The sequence below is a fragment of the Anomaloglossus baeobatrachus genome, chromosome 4, assembly GCF_048569485.1.
Source record: "Anomaloglossus baeobatrachus isolate aAnoBae1 chromosome 4, aAnoBae1.hap1, whole genome shotgun sequence".
NCBI lineage: Eukaryota > Metazoa > Chordata > Amphibia > Anura > Aromobatidae > Anomaloglossus > Anomaloglossus baeobatrachus.
In genome coordinates, this window is record NC_134356.1 from 593,227,008 (window position 1) to 593,245,492 (window position 18,485).

An 18,485-nucleotide genomic window follows, 5' to 3' on the forward strand; every position below is an offset into this window, starting at 1 on the left:
TTCTATTCTGTAGCCCTGTATCAGCGTTTATTTTCACTGTTTTCCTTTTATTCAAATAGGAAATAATTTGTTTTCATACTATGCATTTAACCCACTCACTGCCAGGGTGAAGGTGACTGACAAGGCGAACCCTGGCAACTGGAAACAGCATCCGTGGTCCATTTGTGCAGTGCAGCTGGGGCTATTCCCTGGTCTATTGTGGTGGGGATGCTGCTGGGTGGGTGGGTGTGGTGGAGGGAGGGCACACACAGATCACTGTCACTGCCTTTTGTTTGCCAGCTGTACAGGGAGAGGGGCAGGGCTTCTGCTCCATAGCCAGAAACCAGGAGGAGATAACATGGGCTTCCCAACCTGCAGGAGATAACATTCCCATTGCAGAGATTAGAGGTATGTCTCCATTCCTTTCCTTATTTAATACAAGGCTATAATGGAAAATCTCTGTCTGATGCAGGCGGCATGCTGCAAAGGTGCAGTACCAGATCTGTGCTCTTCTTTTAACCCACTGCATGCATCACTTCTCTATTAATTACCTGTTTATATAGCGACAACATATTCTGCAGCGTTGTACAAAGATTGCCATTCTGCACGTCAGTCTCTGTATTCAGTGGGGCTCACAATCTCATTTCCACCTTAAGCACTCATATACTATGTAGGGCCAATTTCAGGGGAAGGTAGGTAATTCTCTTACATGTAGAATAAATGAATCCATGGCATTCATCCTTATGGCCATTCTGTCTCTGAATAGTCATGAAGCGTTTTCTCGCCATTGGACTGCAGGTGCTATATCTACATTTTTTATTCTGTGCATCTCGGTATACAAATAATGGATGTAACGGAGCTGTGCAATGAAGCCCCCTGCTGAGAGCCTGTACATGGCTGCAGTACTGGCAGCAGCCACCAGGAGGACGCAGGCTGCAGAGGGGCTCACTGACCGTAATAAAATGATGTATTTCATATTCGCATAAATAAGGACAACACAGATGATGGGACGACATACCCATCTGCTTTATTTCTGAGCTGTCCGGCGTGCCCCATTTGTTGCAATGCAGAAGCTGTCATGACTGCATCCATAGTGTGGGAGGACGGGAGAGGTGGAAAGACCTGCTGCTGCGCTTAGGAATGGGAGGATGCATTTTAGATCAGTCTCACAGTGTGTGATCATATTCTCAAGTAAATTAAATGCAGTGGTCCTGAATTTTTTGCATGGAAGGGTGTGACGGTATTGGGCTGTGCCTGCACCGATGTTCAGAATGGTGGATGTGCGATTATACTGGTAGGGACTGGGGCATGGCAATAAGGTGGCAGCCGAGGCTTCTGGATGTTACAGGTCCTTGAGTCATTTCCTAATTACAAGTGGTTGAATATTCCTTTTAGGGAAAGTTGGGCGAAAACCAGTTTAGCCACCATTAGACCCTGTGCCCACAGGAGAAAATACCTGCGGATTTTGCTGCGGAAAACCTGCGGATTTTCTAGATTTTCCAGGTAAATTCGCAGGTTTGCACAAGTACAGACACTTCCCATGTTATCCTATGGGATTTGGGGAGTGCTGTTTTCATTGCTGCGGATTTTCCACCTGCGGAAAATGCTGCGGATTTCCTGCAGCCGCAAAGAACTACATGTCAATTATTCCTGCAGATTGTCCTGCGGATTTCCTGCCTTTCTACTATGGAGATACAGGGGGGGGAAATCCACAGGAATCGCACTCAAATTCCGCAGGTTTTCCACAGGATTTCCACAACAATTCTGCATGAAATCCGCAGCAATGGATAGCTGCGGATTTCGGGGAGCTGTGGCGTGACCCTGCAGAAATACCTGCAGAAAATTCTGCAGGTATTTTTTCCCGTGGGCACATGGCCTTAGTTCCTACACATTCCAGTTTACCAGACAGCTGGTTGGTAAATGTCATAATAGGGATATCTCCGTGTCTGGGAAAGGCTCCATATGGGGCTGTAATAACTCAAAGTGAGTATTACTCAGTAGAGCTGAGCAACATGATTCGCGAGGCCCTGAACTGGCGTCCAAACCGGACAGACGGTCTTCACTTCTGCACCCATTATAACCGAGGCTCTCAGGAGGCCGAGCACAGCGGGGGACACCGGCCTCTACAGAGGACCAGACTGCACACCCTGAATGTTTCTATGACCTACCTTTCCCAGAATACCTATAACTTGAAGAATAGACTTGGTCTCCTAGTTAAAGATGCTGCGCCGTGGCATGCACAAGCATCTCCTCTCGCCTAATGTCAGATCCAGCAGAAATAAGACAGGCTTCAAAAACTTCTATTTAGCTATAAACATGTATGCCAGCCATTAAACTAGAAAAGGCGATACATTTATGGTGGTTAATCCTGGTTTTGTCCCTGACCACATGACCATGGTCGAGTTGTAAGGGGTTAACAATGTTTTCTGCCATCGTACACAATTGTATGGAAGTAAGAGCCAATTGGGTTTCTTGTAGTTGAACCTCTAAAATTTATTTATTTTTGACCTGCTTTACTTAAGTAAAATATACTTAAAGGGGTGGTTCACCCATATTTTTTATTGTCTAGATCGATATTATATTGAGAAAGAAGGTTTCTCTCAAATACCTTGTGTTGGCAATAGTGCCTGTGACCGGCGTTATTGCAGTCCGCCCTTCTCCATCGCCTGACCCCCGGGCTCCATGACCTCGAGGATCCGGTGATGTCACATCAACTTCCTGCTCACCTCACATCACCACTGCCGGCCACAGTCTCTGAGTGTGGGCGGAGTTTCACCGCTCAGCACAGCACCTCCCTGCTCTCTCCTCCTTCACTGTAGGGCACGCAAGCAGGAGTCACCCTGGGCTGTGACAAGAGGTGAAACTCTGCCAACAGCCCAATGACTCACGGAGACCGGGGCCGGCCGCAGTGATATTAGGTGAGCAGGAAGTTGACGTGAAATCACCGGATCCTTGAGGTCACGGAGCCTGGGGGTCTGGAGATGGGGAAGAGCGGACTGCAGTAGCGCCTCACAGGCACTGTTGGCAACATAAGGTATTTGAGAGAAACCTTGTTTCTCAACATATCGTTGTGGCCAGTAATAATTACCACTTCTTTAAAGGGAACCTGTCACCAAGTTTTTCCCTTATAAGCTGCGGCCACAATCAGTGAGCCCTTTATATAGTATTCTGGAATGCTATATAAGAGCCCAGGCCGCTCTGTATAACGTAAAAAAACCCTTTTATAATACCTAGGGGGCGGTCTGGTCCGATGAGTGTTGCTGCTTTCAGTCCAGTGTCTCCTCCATCTTTTAGGACCGTCATCGTCTTGCTCAGCACCATGTGCATGACACTTCCTGCGTCATTCACAGAGAGGCCCCCATTGCGCTCCTGCGGATGCACAATTTGATACTATAATGCGCAGGCGTGAGAAAAGGTCAAAGTCCGCACACACTACAGTACTTTTATCTGTTCTCAGTCGGGCAGATCAAAGTGCACATGCGCAGGAGCGCAATGGAGGCCTCTTTGTGAATGACACAGACACGTCTTGCACACGGGGCTGGGCAGGAGGACGGCAATCGCATAAGATGGAGGTGGTGCCGGACCAAGAGCAGCGACACCCATTGGACCGGACCACCCCAAAGATAAGTTTTATAAAGGTGTTTTTTAAGTTAAACAGCGGCCTAGGCACTTATATACAGTATTCCAGAAGACTGTATATAAGAGCTCACTGGTGGTGACCGCTCTCATAAAGGAAAAACCTGCTGACAGGTTCCCTTTAAGCACTATGTAAATTGTTATTTTACTGCTGAGAACTCAGAACTTTGCCGGTACAGAAGCTCCTTTTGGTTTATGGCTGTTCATCTCCGGTTTCATTTGATGCATTGACCATTAGCATGTGCGTTTTTCCACTGCATGGGTCATATTTCTGGACGTTATGAGTTGCTCGTCTGCAGTATTGCATGAGGTCATCTGTTGCAGCACAGTAATGGATTTCAAAGCACTCTCTCTTTTAACTCATTAAGTGCTTTAGGAAAGACTTACTGGTGATACCGGAGAGGTGATACCAATGCCTTGCCATTGGCTGTTTAGGATTTCTAGTTGTCTACATAATAATGGAGCATGCAACTGATTTCCCAATCTCCTAAAAAGGTTGTTTAAACATCTGGCAGGTCTCTAAGGTGATACCCAGCTTCTTTTCCTCTTTGCTCTGTTGACAGGGTGTGACTGCCAACATCATGCTGGTTGTCAGCCAGCTCCCACTGCCTAACTGCGGGAAGCTAGTTGTCAATAGTCATGATGCCAAAGGTGATGTCCTGTCGACATAGCAGTCCCCGCGAAAGAGCTGCTCTGTTGACGTGGAACAACTGAATTGTTGGCAGGGGCAGTCAATGACCTCTGTGCCTGGTATAACAGGTAGGTAGTTGCCTCTATTAGCAACTACTTGCCTGTTAGTTTTCAGTCACATATTAAAAAAAAAAGCCTTAGGCAACCCCAGAACTTTTTTCAATAAGAATACCTATTACCTGCCAACAGTACAACAGTAGGGGTTGATAACGTCTAGATTGGTGGAGATCTGACTGATAGAACCTGCAGTGATTGTCAGAACAGAGCACTTTTATTCCCATTGGAATGGAGGGTCAGTCTGCATGGTTGAATGCTGCTGCATTATTTCTCTATGGGATTGCAAAGAGAAAACAAGTTACAGTGCTTCAGTAGTCCCATAGATGACAAGTCCCCCACCTGTGGCTCGGGAGCCACATGTGACCTGCACACCCATGATGTGTAGCTTGTGGCTCTCTACACCAGGTTTAAGAATAAACTATGAAGACCAGATCTGAATGGGAGTAATGTGGGAACCTCTGTATCTTTGTATTCGGCCTCGGTGTGATTTCTGTGGGAAAGCTTTGGCTGTCATACCGATAATGGGGGCTTTGAGTGTCACCACTGCGAAGAGGGTGGCTGTTGAGTCAGAAAGGTTGGGGACCTCTGCCATAGGGTATGAATGGAGCTGTGGTCGAGCATGCACACTGCAGTTCCATTCTAAGGGGTATAAAAGTGTCCTGTTCTGGTGACCGGTACAGGTCCTAGCAGTCGGACTTTCACTGAAGTAGAAGTTATCACCTTAGCTGTTTCTTCCAATTGGTCCACCAGAGCTGCTGCCCATGAATTGAATGTTCATTTCTCTACTATAAGCCGCCTCCAAAGGCTATTCTGAGAATTTGGCAGTACATCCAGCCAGCCTCATAACCGCAGACCACATGTAACCACACCAGCCCAGGACCTCAAGATTCAGAATCTTCACCTCCAAGATAGTCTGAGATCGGCCACCCGGGCAGCTGCTGCAACAATCTGTGCATAACCAAAAAATTTCTACACAAACTGTCAGAAACCGTCTCACAGAAGCTCAGGGACGTTTTTTGAACCACCTTGGGTTTTGCTGCATTAGTAAAAGAATGAACATGTCCATTCTTTTCAGCGGTTTTGTCTTGGTTTTTCTGGGTGCACTCGCAGATACCCTGGATCTGCAGGTCTAACCGGGTTAATAAATAAAACCCCAGTTCCAGCCTGAAATTGATCCAGGGTATCTGGCCAGCCGCCGGTCCCCATATGAGTCTATGGGTACCATTATCCGGAACTTAACTTGGTGGATAGGATAGGGGGATTGGAGCAGGCATGCTTTACATACCGAATCACCAGCGCGGCTGTTCGCTTCTGCGGCCGCTCCTTCAATTCCCAGGCCACTCATTACCTTCATTGCATAGTCACTGCTTTTCCCGCCCACCGCATCTGCAATTGGTTGCAGTCAGACAGCGCCTCCAGCCTGTGTGACAGCCTTTCTGACGCTTCCACTCTCAGGCGTTGTCTGCGGGTCTATTGTACAGTAAAAATAAAATAAATTGGTGTAGGGTCCCCCCATATTATGATACTCAGCACAGATAAAGCATACAGCTACAGGCTGCAGCCCCCCAGCAGTGTGCTTATTTTGGCTGTGTTTCAAGGGAACCCATGCTGGGTTTTTTTTTATCATTTTAAATAAATAATTTAAAAAAACAGCATGCTGTCCAGTCCACCACCAATTTTGATACCCAGCCAAGATAAAGACTGACAGCTGGGGGCTCTGGTATTCTCAGGCTGGGAAGACTCATGTTTATTGGGTGCCCCCCAACCTAAAAATAGCAGCCTGCAGCCGCCCATTAAATGCGGCGCTTTACCCGGCTCTTCCTGATTGCCCTAGTGCGGTGGCATTCGGGGTAATATAAGGGGTTAATGTCAGCTCACAGCTGCCACTAAGCCCTAGATTAGTAATGGGAGGCATCTATGAGAAGCCCACCATTACTAATCTGTGAGTGAAAAGAAATAAACACAAATACTGAAAAAATCCTTTATTTTAAATAAAATCCAAAAAAACCCCTCTTTCACCACTTTATTATTCTCAATACATCACTGGAGGTCTGACGTACTCCACACGTGGTCCCACGACAATTCAGCTCTGCTACATCTGAAATTACAGTGCGATCATGGAACATGTCAGCACGTAACTACAGGCAGAGAATGAGTCGCGGTTAGCGGTGACATCACTCAGGTGATATGTGGTCACAGCTGGATATTATCCTCCACCTGTGACCGCAAAAGCCTGAGTGATGTCACCGCTGATCACACAACTCACTCAGTCCCTGCCTGAAACTCACAGCGGGCAGTAATGTTCTATGGCACTCCCTGTGAGCTTGAGATGTAGCAGAGCCAGGACTGCCTCATCGGGTCTGAATCACCCATCCACCTTAGGTCTATCAACTTTCTAGCCATGAACAAGGTTTCTCTAAGAAATATTTTTATGTAATGGCCCCATGACTCCTGCTCCACTACCCCAAACAAACACAATAAAGGCTCGCACGGAACATGAATCGACACGACAGATGATATTAGGGAAGTCACCTCCTGCCAAAACGCCGATATAATAGGTCAGCTCCATATCGTGTGTAAAATTGGCCCCTGAAAGATGACATCGTGGGCACTCTGACATGCGTGAGCGGCTAATATTGAACAGACGAGTGGTTGTGAGATATACCTGATGAACAATGTAACATTTCATTAGCCTGTTATTGGTGGATGGGGACGCTGTAGTTGGCGATTCCAATATCTCCTCCCCCTTTAGAAAAGGCATCAGATGCCTCTCTATCCTGACCTGGCAGGGATGCCGACTCCACCCCCACCGATAACAGGTAAGTATATATAGCAGATATCAGGCCCCAAGGTCCCTGTGATTTCAGAATACCTATCATTGGAGGATGAGGATATCGACTCCCCCACCCCACCTCTCTGCATATGAGATTGGACTGCCATGCAAACCTGAAGGTGTCTAACAAAATGGGATCTTGGGACGTCGTATTCAGCCTGAACTTGCACAAAGGACTTAAGTCTTAGTTCCCAGAGTAAAGAGATCTCCTACTGCAAGAACGAGTGGCCCAGAACCGCGCCGAAGGATGATCAATTAGAGTAGGGAAATATCTATTTTTCCACAACGGGAGCTCTACCACCTCAAAGCCCACTAGCTTCTTAGCATGCCGCCACACCAATTGCGCCAACTTAAGAATAGGTAATAGCCTGGGCACACCCGGCCTACCCAATTCCAGGAAGCCCAACAAACATTCGGTCCTGACTGCAAGCACTAGATGATCCTCCGAGTTAGGTAACTGACAGTGCAGCATCCAGGGGATCAATGCTCTAAGCTGTCTTGCCAGATAATAAAACAAACACAAAAAACTCTGGTAGGGTCATCCCCCCCCTAATTCCTTGGATCTCTGTAGAGTAGACAGCCGGAGTTTGGGCCTGGATTTTCCTTATATAAAGGAAGAGGTAAGCGAATTAAGCGATGAGAAAAAGGACTTGGGAACCGGGACTGCACTGTGCTGTAGAGTGTAACTTGGGGAGCAGTATCATTTTAATTAGGTTTATTCTGCCAACTACTGAGAGTGGTAGTTAAGCCCATAAGATATATTTAAGTTTAGCATATTCCAAATGTGGTATTATACTCATTTGGAGGTCTAGTGTGTGATCTTTCTGTATGTGTATACCTAGGTACTTGAAGCCGGACACAACCGGCAGGGATGACAGACCAACCAGCGGGGCCCCCGAACTGTGCATCAATGGCATTAAGGCCATAATGCCTAGACCTGAAAACTCCCCAAATTTATCTATAGTGTCTATAACCGTCGGTAGGGTTTCCCGCACTTTATCCATAAAGACAACCATATCGTCCGCATATAATCCTATTTTTATCTGTGCGATCAGCTACAGTAATTCCAATAATAGATGGGTTTGATCGGACTCTCATTGCCAGGGCCTCAATAACAAGTGCAAACACTGCCGGCGACAAAGGGCATCCTTGCCGCGTGCCCCACCCCAGAGAGAAAGGTGCTGATAAGACATTGTTGACTATTATCCTGGCTACTGTGGTTTCTTAACAGCATGTGGATCCAGTTGCTAAACTTAGGGCCAAAAGCGAATCTCTGGAGGCAGGCAGACAGGAATGGCCACTCTACTGAGTCAAATGCCTTGGCCGTGTCCAGCGAGGCCAAGGCCCATTTGTTGTCCGGCATCAGCATACTGTACTGCACTATGGATTGGACCCGTCTAATATTTATAGAAGTGTTTTTCCCAGGCATCAATCCGGTTTGGTCCAGGTGTACTATATCTAATATAACAGAGTTAAGCTGGGACGCCAGTATCTTGGTAAAAATCTTATAATCAACATTAACCAATCGTATAGGGCGGTATGAGCCACAGTCTAGTGGGTCCTTTCCCTCCTTCCGTAGCACAATAATATGCGCCTCATATAGACAAACTGGTAGGGAACCACCTATTCAAAAGTGTGAGAAGACCTCCAAAAGAATGGGGGCCAAGGCTTCACAGTATTTGCTGTATAACTCTATAGGAAAGCCGTCTGGGCCAGGAGACTTCCCCATGGCCATATCTGAGATGGCTGTTGTTACTTCTTCGATTGTAATGTCTGCCTCCAGGAATTCTCATTGTAACTGACTCAGGGAGGGAACTCTAAATCTGACAGATACGCCAAACAACCCTGGATCCCGTGGACACTTCTAGAACTGTACGGCGTTTTGTAAGTGCCTTGATAAGTATAGCGCACTTGCTCCTAGTCCCCTATCCGTTCTACCAATATTTTTAATTTTCAGACTCTGGTCCCCATAGACTTATATAGGGACCGGAATCTGGCCCAAAACCAGATCACTGGGATTCGCTGGTCCCGGTTCTCTGCAAGTCCGCTCATCACTAGTGCTGATGCATCACACACATATAGCATATTACAAAAATATTTAAACACTGGTTGCAATGTAAGAAGATAGGTAAAAAGCCAAGGGGGTGAATACTTTCGCAAGGCACTGTATTTACCTATGGGGCAGACGGCTTCAATCAGGTGACCCCAACGGACAGGTTACATGTTGTGATCCGAGTTTGGTCTATGTTTTATGGATGCGGGAATTTGGCTTAAATGATGCCTCATTAATTTTTGCATTCAAGCTTTGTTAGCCAGGAATCTTGTATCTGCAGGACGGTCCACACCCATACAGGATGGATGGACTGTCTTGGTAGAAAGATCACGTCTGATCTGGAGGACGAGCAAGGTTAATATAATCAGTGGTATGTTACAGTACTCGCCAGGCCAGCCGTTTCACTACACACGACATACAAATATATTGATCCAATGCAATATGTGTAGTAGTGGTTGTTGTATATATTAACCTTAGTCATGGAGCCACAGAGGCAATATTAGTCATATGGGACCTGTGATGCCCTGGCCTATCATGTCGTCACAACGGGGCCGTGCAATCTGCCCTTCTCCATGGTACCCGCTCCTTCTTGGTTACGGGTCCTGTCCATTTGGTGTTGCTAAGAACAGGTATACACAAATCCTGAGGAACACTCTGGACTGTGTGAGTACGTTGTGTCCCTCTACTCCCGACGGGTCTCCAGCCAATCATCACCGAGCCCCGGGACACCATCCCCCTGCCCACGGAGGGGTTAACAGCCCGAGCTGCCGTCCCATCGCTCCCGGGTTCTCCCTCACCAACACAGCAGCGGTGGTATCCCGGTTTACAACGACCCGTGGGTGGCGTCACGAAAACTATCCAATCCTTTCACCCCCCTTTTGTAAATATCTTTCCCCTTTTTCATTTCGAGCGGCCGCGCCTTGGGTCCAGACACCCCTCGAGCCACTGCGGATCCGGATCCGAGCAGCCCGTCGGCTGTCGCGGGGGCGGCACAGACCTCCTGGGCAAAACTAATTTGAGGCTAAAAATGTGAAAATTTCTTCTAAGGTGGGCGAGCAGGCGATTAGTCATTAAAATTCCGTCCTACAATGCTCTTGGGTTTTTTTTGTTTTTTTTTTTGCTGGTGGCAACTGTGATCTCATCCCATTTTAGGCAGTTATTTTGCTATCCATTATCCTCCTCGCTTGCCATTCTCTCCTGCTGATTGCCAAGGGCCCCATGTGTGTCACTCTCCTATAGGAGTGGGTTCCATATAAATCACCTTCCAGTCTGACTCACTGGAGTTATTTTCGATTAACGCCTGTGTGAACTTCCCACGCAGCTGTGTGAATATACCAATCTGCTGGCTCCTCACGACAATCTGAAAGTCTCTGCTGTGGGGAACGATCATATTGATTTTTAATACAAAAATTAACACTTGAAAAGGAAAATGGAGCTGGTTCTTTGTCTAAACAAGGACATTCTTCAGTCCTTAAATGATGCTGGTGCCACAGAATCGTGGAACAATCAAGAGACCACATTTCTGATGGCTTTAGTATAGAATTTCTTTCCGTAGACACATAGACGTTATGTTGGAATCAGGAGCTCTATGGCACCGCAAACAACTGCAGCAATAACATACAAGTATTTACGTGCTTTATATTGAAGTTTTGTACAATTTGTGATTTTTGGTTTGATTTAAAAAAAAACATTTCCATTCACAAGTCTAGAAATTGTTTCTAATAATAGAAGCAAATTGTGTCACTCCGAATGCGGGCATATGGTTTCCCACTATATTAAGGAGATACTGGTGTAGTTATAGGCAGGGAAGAGGATATGCAGCAAACAAGTCCCAATCGTAATGTGACGCCCCTGAACTATCAGGTCGTCACAAGGTATTGCACAATCTGCCCTTCCGTGCAGTATCCATCTCCTCTTTGGTTTTAGGTGCCACCTAATGATATTGCTAATACCAGCATGCAAATCCCAGTCACACACACACCAGTGGGTAGATCGGGTAGAGAAAGGGCCGCCCACCTAAGAGTCAGGCAGATTGGTGGGAGGTGACTGGGCAGTCATCGACAGGGGAGCGAGGAGAATAGTAGCTCTCAGGGGGAGAGGAAGCTGGGGAGTTGGAGCTCCCAGGACAGCGAAGCAGCAGCCCTCATGGTGTGAGGGGCTGAAGGGTAGAAGCTCCCGGAAGGTTGGACTAGACTGGAACACAGCAAGCAATATCATTGGGAACGGTCACCTGGATGGGCTCCCCACCTGAGCGGCAGCGGTACTCCAGGACTTTTGGTTTAACTACAGTCTGTAAATAAAACCAAAAAGAGAGATTGAATGAGGACCTAGTGTCCGAAACGTGTCCTTGTCATATCTATTGCATTGGATTTTATCATGGACAGTTTATACGGATGGATTTTTTAACATGAAGTAAATAAAAACATTTTTGGATTTATTACGATCGGGATGTGTTTGCTGGATATTGTCTTCCCTGCCCATGTGAGTGTCTGCTATCCCCAATATGTCCATGCATCTGGTCTAGTTGGCCTCCTTCAAGATTGGGAGAGCTGGATGATTTTTTAATTTTTTTTTTGGTGTAGTTATAGGGTATCTGGAGATAGTAGTTACACCTAGGTCCTAAGGGTACATTGGCTATAAAAAGACTACACGCCTCTATTAAAATAACAGATTTTTGTCTTGCAAAGACTATTTCAGAAGGTTTTCCACCTTCAGTTTCACCAATCTGTACAATTTATAATAAAAAAGGAAAGTTACATTTTTTCAGGTGGGGAATAAAGAAAATTAAAGAACTAAAATACTTTTGTTACATAAATATGCACACCCTAAAACTACTACTTTTGTTGAAGTACTCTTGGAATTTATGACAGCATTCAGTCTTTTTTTGGGTAGAAGTCTGTCTGCATGGTACATCTACAATTGGCCACCATTGCCCACTTTTTCTTCCAGCAGAACCCCAAATCTGTCAGATTGTGTGGGTTTCTCCTGTGTATAGCGCCTTCTTCAGGTCAACACACAGATTTCCGATTCTATCCTGATATGAACCCCGGCTGTGCCATTCCAAAACTTTGATCTTCTTCTGACAAAGCCATTCTTTTGATGATTTGGAGGTATGCTTAGGGTTATTGTTGTTCTGAAAAGTGAAATTCCTCTTCAGCTTTTTAGCAGAGGCCTGAAGTTTTGTGCTGCAAATTTGATTGAAAATTGAAACTGTTCATAATTCCCTCTACCTTGACTAAAGCCAAAGTCCCAGCCGCCGAAACCCAGCCTTGAAGCATAATGCTGCCTCCACTATGCTTCACTATGGGTATGGTACTCTTTTGGTGTTGTGCAATGTTGGCTTTGCACCAAACATAACTTTGGAAATTATAGCTAAAAAGTTCAATATTGTTCAGATCAGACTGCTTTTGGCAGACTTGATGTAGGTTTTGTCTAAACATAACCGGGCTTGGATGTTTTTATTTGCAATAAAAGGCTTTCATCCTGCCACTCTACCCCACAGTCCAGACATTTTTAGAATGTGGAAGATTGTTATTTTATGCAGGACTTTCCAGAAATTCCTACAGCGTCTTTAATGTCTCTGGAAGCCTCTTGCCAGCTTCCCAGACAAATTCTTGTCTTTTTATCAATTTTTGAGTGTCTTCCACTTCTAGGTAATGCTACTGTTGTGCCAAATTTAAGCCACTTCTTGATGACTGTATTCATAGTGTTAGATGGTATATCTAATGCCTTGGAAGAAATTTGTACCCTTCTCCTGATTGATCCCTTTGCTGTGTTGTAAGCTGTTTACAGACCTTTGATTTTCCTGTAAAATGCAACTAAGAAAATCCTCCTAGAACAGTTAAAGTTTTTATGGCGTTAGCTGACATAATTTACAATGATTCTGATTATGTACTGACTACTATTTTAATGATTGACTAATTTTAAAGCCATCCGCATCCGCAATTATAAGAAAGTGTTCACAATTATGCAACCACATTGTTTTAGTTTTTCCTATTTCTATTTTCCCCTTTTGTTTCTCAGGATTTGTACAGATAATGACATTAAAGGTGGAAAATGCTTTCAAATAATTCTTCTTGGTATGATTTTTTTTTATCCAGTTAATTTCTATTAAAAATTCACTTTGCTGTTCATATGAGGAAAATTTTTATTTTTGGGGGGGGTTTTGTCTCTTGATGAACCTCTCCAAACAAAGCCCTATCCAATCAAAAATCTGCAGAGCATGCTTCAGGAAATAAAAACCTCTTAAAAACTGCTCCAAAAATCTCTTTAGGAAGAGAAAAACTTCACCAAAAAAAAAAAGCCAGGAGAGCATCAAGAAGCAGTTTTTCTTTAACTGTTCAAAGAGATCAATGTGGCCGTAGCCTATAAGGGGGCTGACGAGCCTCTTTTACAAAAGCTAGATCGTTACATCCGTATACCATTGGACTTCTCATAATACTCTATGAATGTTTGTAAATCTGTAAGATTCAGACAGTTGTATGAAAAATCGGGCCAGGTACCTCCGCAAATTGCAGACATGATTGACTCCATGACCGTATCACATTGCAAACAAGTGCAGGAGCTGCTTTCTATGGTGGGCAATATTGTGTGGAACAAGCCGAAACAGCCCTTTCTGCAATTTCTTTTTCTATGTGGACCATTGGCTTATGTCGAAAATTGTGCATGTGCACTAGCTCATTGGCTATTATTTATCTGTGTGTGCAATCCATTGCAAAGACTGAAAACTCTAAATGAGCCACAGTATTGGCCACGGATCTGGAGTTAGGCTATGTTCGCACGTTGCGTCGGAGTACCTGCAGTTTATTCTGCACGTTTTCCTTCCCTTGGTTTTTGACCAAATGGCTTTTGACCATTTTTTAGCGCTAAAAACGCATGCGTTTTCACCGCGTTTTTAGTGCGTTTTTAGCGCTTTTTACCTGCGTTTTCACCTGCGTTTCTGCAGATGCGTTTTTGAGATCAAGACACTGAGAAATAAAGTTGAATTAGTCAAAAAGAATGAAAAAAGAGAAAAAAAAGTATAAAATTAACTTTTAATAAAACTATATGGGAAATTATCATTTTTAATGAGAAAATAGTGGTTATGCACATTTTATCAGAAAAATAGGTGAAGTTTCTAATTTTTTAACATTTAAATTTTCGGTTATTGTGTGTGTGTAAAGGAACATTAGAACCCATTAAATTTTGTCCAGAAAAGCATGCGTTTTTGGAGCCAAAAACGAAGTGGAAAAGCAGGTAAAAGCATGAAAAACGCAGGAATTGTGATTTTGGTTGCGTTTTGCCATTTCTCATTGACTCCAATGTTAAGGAAATGCTGCAGAAATGGCAAAAACAACTGACATGCTGCTTCTTTTTCAGCATGGTTTTTGACCACAAATATGCAAATTAAACGCTGCAGAAAAAGAAGCAAAGTGCAGACAGGATTTCTGCTTTTCCCATAGACTTTGCTGGCAATCAAAAACGCATGCGTTTTTGCGCAAAAACGCTGCTGCTGAAAACGCTGCAGAAACGCGGAAAAAAACGCAACGTGCGAACATAGCCTAAATGAGCCACAGTATTGGCCACGGATCTGGAGTTAGGGTGCGACCGCACTTTGCTTTTTAGGCCCTGTGTCCACGGTGCGTTTTTTTCATGCTTTTCTGCAGCGTTTTCAACTGCACCTTTTTAGTGCCCAAATGGCTGCGTTTTGATTTCCCAGCAAAGTCTATGGAAAATAGGGTTTTCCTGTGCCCACCATGCAGTTCAAAATGCTGCGTTTAATTTGCATATTTTGTGGCAAAAACCATGCGTTTTAAAAAGCAGCATGTCAATTGTTTTTGCCATTTGAGGTGCGTTTAGATAACATAGAAGTCAATGAGAAGCAGGGAGTAACCAAGAAACATCAAAATTCCAGCGTTTTACCTGCTTTTTAGGTGCAGAAAACATGCGTTTTGGACTACTAAAACGCATGCTTTTTGCACATCAAAATAATGATTTCATATGTCCCTTTACACACACATAATCCAACAATTTATGTAAAGAAAATTATCATTTTATTGCTATATTTCCGTTTTTTATTAAATAACCGCTATAATTCTATTAAATCTTGCTATTTTATTTTTTTTCATACAAATATTTGTGTCCCTTTTTTTTCTCTTTTTTTCATTTTGTTTGACTGTTGTAACTTTATTTATCATTGTCTTGATGTTCAAAACGCATGTGTCAAAGTGCATTTGAAAAAGCATCTAAAAAGCGCTAAAAACGCATCAAATATGCATGCGTTTTCAGCGCTAAAGTTCTGCAAAAGGCAACTTTGGCTAATTCAATTAAGGACAAAACGTGCATTTAGAACTGCAAGTAGGGAAAAGCAACGTGGACACATAGCCTTACCTGCTTTTTCAACTGCAGCGTTTAATGCCAAAATGGATGTGTTCTGCTTTTCAAGCAAAGTCTATGGGAATTTGGGTTTCTAGACCCCACTATGCAGTTCAAACTGCAGCCTTTTCAATTATTTTTGCCATTTGGGTTTTGCACTGTAAGTTGATTTTTTTTTGCCCAAATTTCTGCCACAAAAAGGCTGCAGTTTGAACTGCATAGTGCGGTCTAGAAACCCAAATTCCCATAGACTTTGCTTGAAAAGCAGAACACATCAATTTTTGGCATTAAACGCTGCAGTTGAAAAAGCAGCAAAAAAGCAAAGTGGGGTCTTAGCCTTATGCTACTTCTGCACCAAGCCATGTATATATTTTTTTTCTATACTCTGATTAATGCACACTACAATTAAAGTAGTGTTGTCCCAAAAGCAAAAGAAATATAAAAACTGAGAAACAAATGTGGGGACATGGGGGTGATATGAAAAGATGACATTTTATGAATACGTATTACCATTTGATTTATTACTCACATGTCCTTGCACTTGTTTCTGTGTTAATATTTAATGTAATTTTTGCTATGATTGGGGGAAGGGTCCAGAAATTTAGCAGTAAAGGTGTCTTGTATTTTTGTGAACAAGGCTGTGTGTACAATGGCCTCCAACATCACAATATTGTGGGTTGGACACTCGCAGTCAGAGCACTACTGCCTTCACTAAGGGGTCATTCAAACATCCATGGAGTTTGATCTGATCTCAGACCGCAGTGCAAGGACTGGGCGTCGGTCTCCCTACCAGAGCGTGACACCTCATTGAAACATATGAAAGGATCGGGAGAGCTGCGACTAATCCGCGCTTCACTGATTTAGCACAGATGTGTGGATGAGCCCTAAGGCGGGCTTTGCACACTACGACATCACAGGTGCGATGTCGGGTCAAATCGAAAGTGACGCACATCCGGCGTCACTTGTGATGTCGTAGTGTGTAAAACCTTTTTGATTCGATGAACGAGCGCAAAAGCGTCATTATCGTATCATCGGTGTAGTCTCCGACATTTCCATAATGCCGGTGCAGCGACAGTTACGATGTTGGCCCTCGTTCCTGTGGCAGCACACATCACTGTGTGTAAAGCCGCAGGAGCGAGGAACATCACCTTACCTGCGTCCCGGCTGCTTTGAGAAGGAAGGAGGTGGGCGGGATGTTTACATCCCGCTCATCTCCGCCCCTCCGCTGCTATTGGCCGCCTGCCGTGTGACGCCGCATGACTCGCCCCGTTAGGAAGGAGGCCGATCACCGGCCAGAGCGACGTCGCAGGACAGGTGAGTGCATGTGAAGCTGACATAGCGATAATGTTCGCTACGGCAGCTATCAGAAGGTATCGCTGCTGCGACGGGGGCGGGGACGATCGCGCTCGACATCGCAGCATCGGCTTGCGATGTCGCAGCGTGCAAAGTACCCCTAAGAGTACCAACCAACTGGCAGGGAAGAATACCATTTCTCAATCTGCTCTGGTAAACTAAAAGCTGAGCTCTGATTGGTACCAGGGCAGTAGTGTTACTAAAATGGTGGGTGCACCCAATCTAGACACACTGCGTTCTGGACACAGCGTGTCTTTTTCCTGTGGGGCCACGAGTGTTTTTCGCAAGAGACCGCAGCTGCCCATGCCCATGATCCGGGTTCGGGCAGCTGCTGACTTTCGTTTCCTGACTTTCGCTCTGTTCTCTCTGCGGAGAATACTCGCATCTTCAAGCATAAATTGACATACTGCCTCTCTGAAAGCCATGTTGCAAGTCCGTTTACGCTGCAGAGAAAAGAAGCACAGTGGGCATAGGATTTCTATAAATCCCATCCACTGTGCAACGCAGAGCTTTGGACGCAGCGAAAACACACTGCGTCCAAAACACTGAGGGAACGTGCAAACGATCAGTGTTTGCAGTGGCTTGGATGCAGCACGCTTCTGCTGCATCCAAAACTCTGCATTGTACAAATAAGCATAGTGGATGGGATTTATAAAAATCTCATGCCCACTGTGCATGTACAGCTCGCAGCAAAAACTGACCTGCGGTGCAGCTTTCCAGACTGCAAGCATGTCAATCCTTTGACGCGGAGTCGCAGGCGTCCTCTGTAGTGAGAACACAAGCAAGAGACCGCAACTGCCCGAGCCCGGATCGTGGGCACATGCAGCTGCGGTCTCCTGCGTTCTACTACGGAGTAGACTTGCGGCCCCGCAGATCAGGACCTGCCGCATCCAGGACACAGCAGGTCCTGATCGTGTGTACATACCAGTCCTGATTGTGGCCACACACCCAAAGACAGTTCTGAAGAATGAGGCCGGAGACTCATTATCCTGTACACACCACACAAAGGATATGGGGGGGTTCTGTTTTTCATGCCCCCTGTCCCCTCTATAGAAATTTACTGCGCCCTAGTAGCTATGCAGACCCTGGAATAAAAGCCTCGTGTTCTACCTTCCCTTATACTAAAGAGATAAATGGTTGTGCAGCCCCTGATAGTGAATTTGTTTAAAGAGTTGTCCAATTTAATCAAGTTACCACCTATCCTCAGAACACCGAGCGCAGTCTCCTTTGACCTGGGGCAGTCGTAGTTGCAGTGTTTTTAAGTGTCGTGCTGCAAATAAAAATGTTAAAGTAAACTTTTTTTATTTTGTTTTAAAAATAAATCTAATTCATAATTTCTCAATCTAAACATAGTGATTAGAGTTGAACGAGTACCTAATTTTTTGTACTCACTATATTCATAACGAGTACTGTCTAATACTCGCGTATTCATTCCAAATAGCGTGGGCAATGCACGTCAATGGAAAAAAGCTCACAATGTAACGAGTAATCCGAATGCCGCACTATTCATGAAAGTAGCAAATAGTACGG

General features: G+C 44.8%; 1 protein-coding gene across 4 annotated transcripts in view; it reads left to right on the plus strand.

Moving 5' to 3' along the window:
* The first annotated feature begins 262 nt into the window (after positions 1 to 262).
* ADD2 (adducin 2) overlaps positions 263 to 18,485 on the plus strand; it is a 197,050-nt gene continuing 178,827 nt past the window's right edge. For all 4 annotated transcript variants that reach the window (XM_075346143.1, XM_075346145.1, XM_075346147.1 and 1 more), the window contains exon 1: positions 263 to 387. The gene's annotated coding sequence lies outside the window, so the exon portion shown is untranslated. The remainder of the gene's footprint in view (positions 388 to 18,485) is intronic.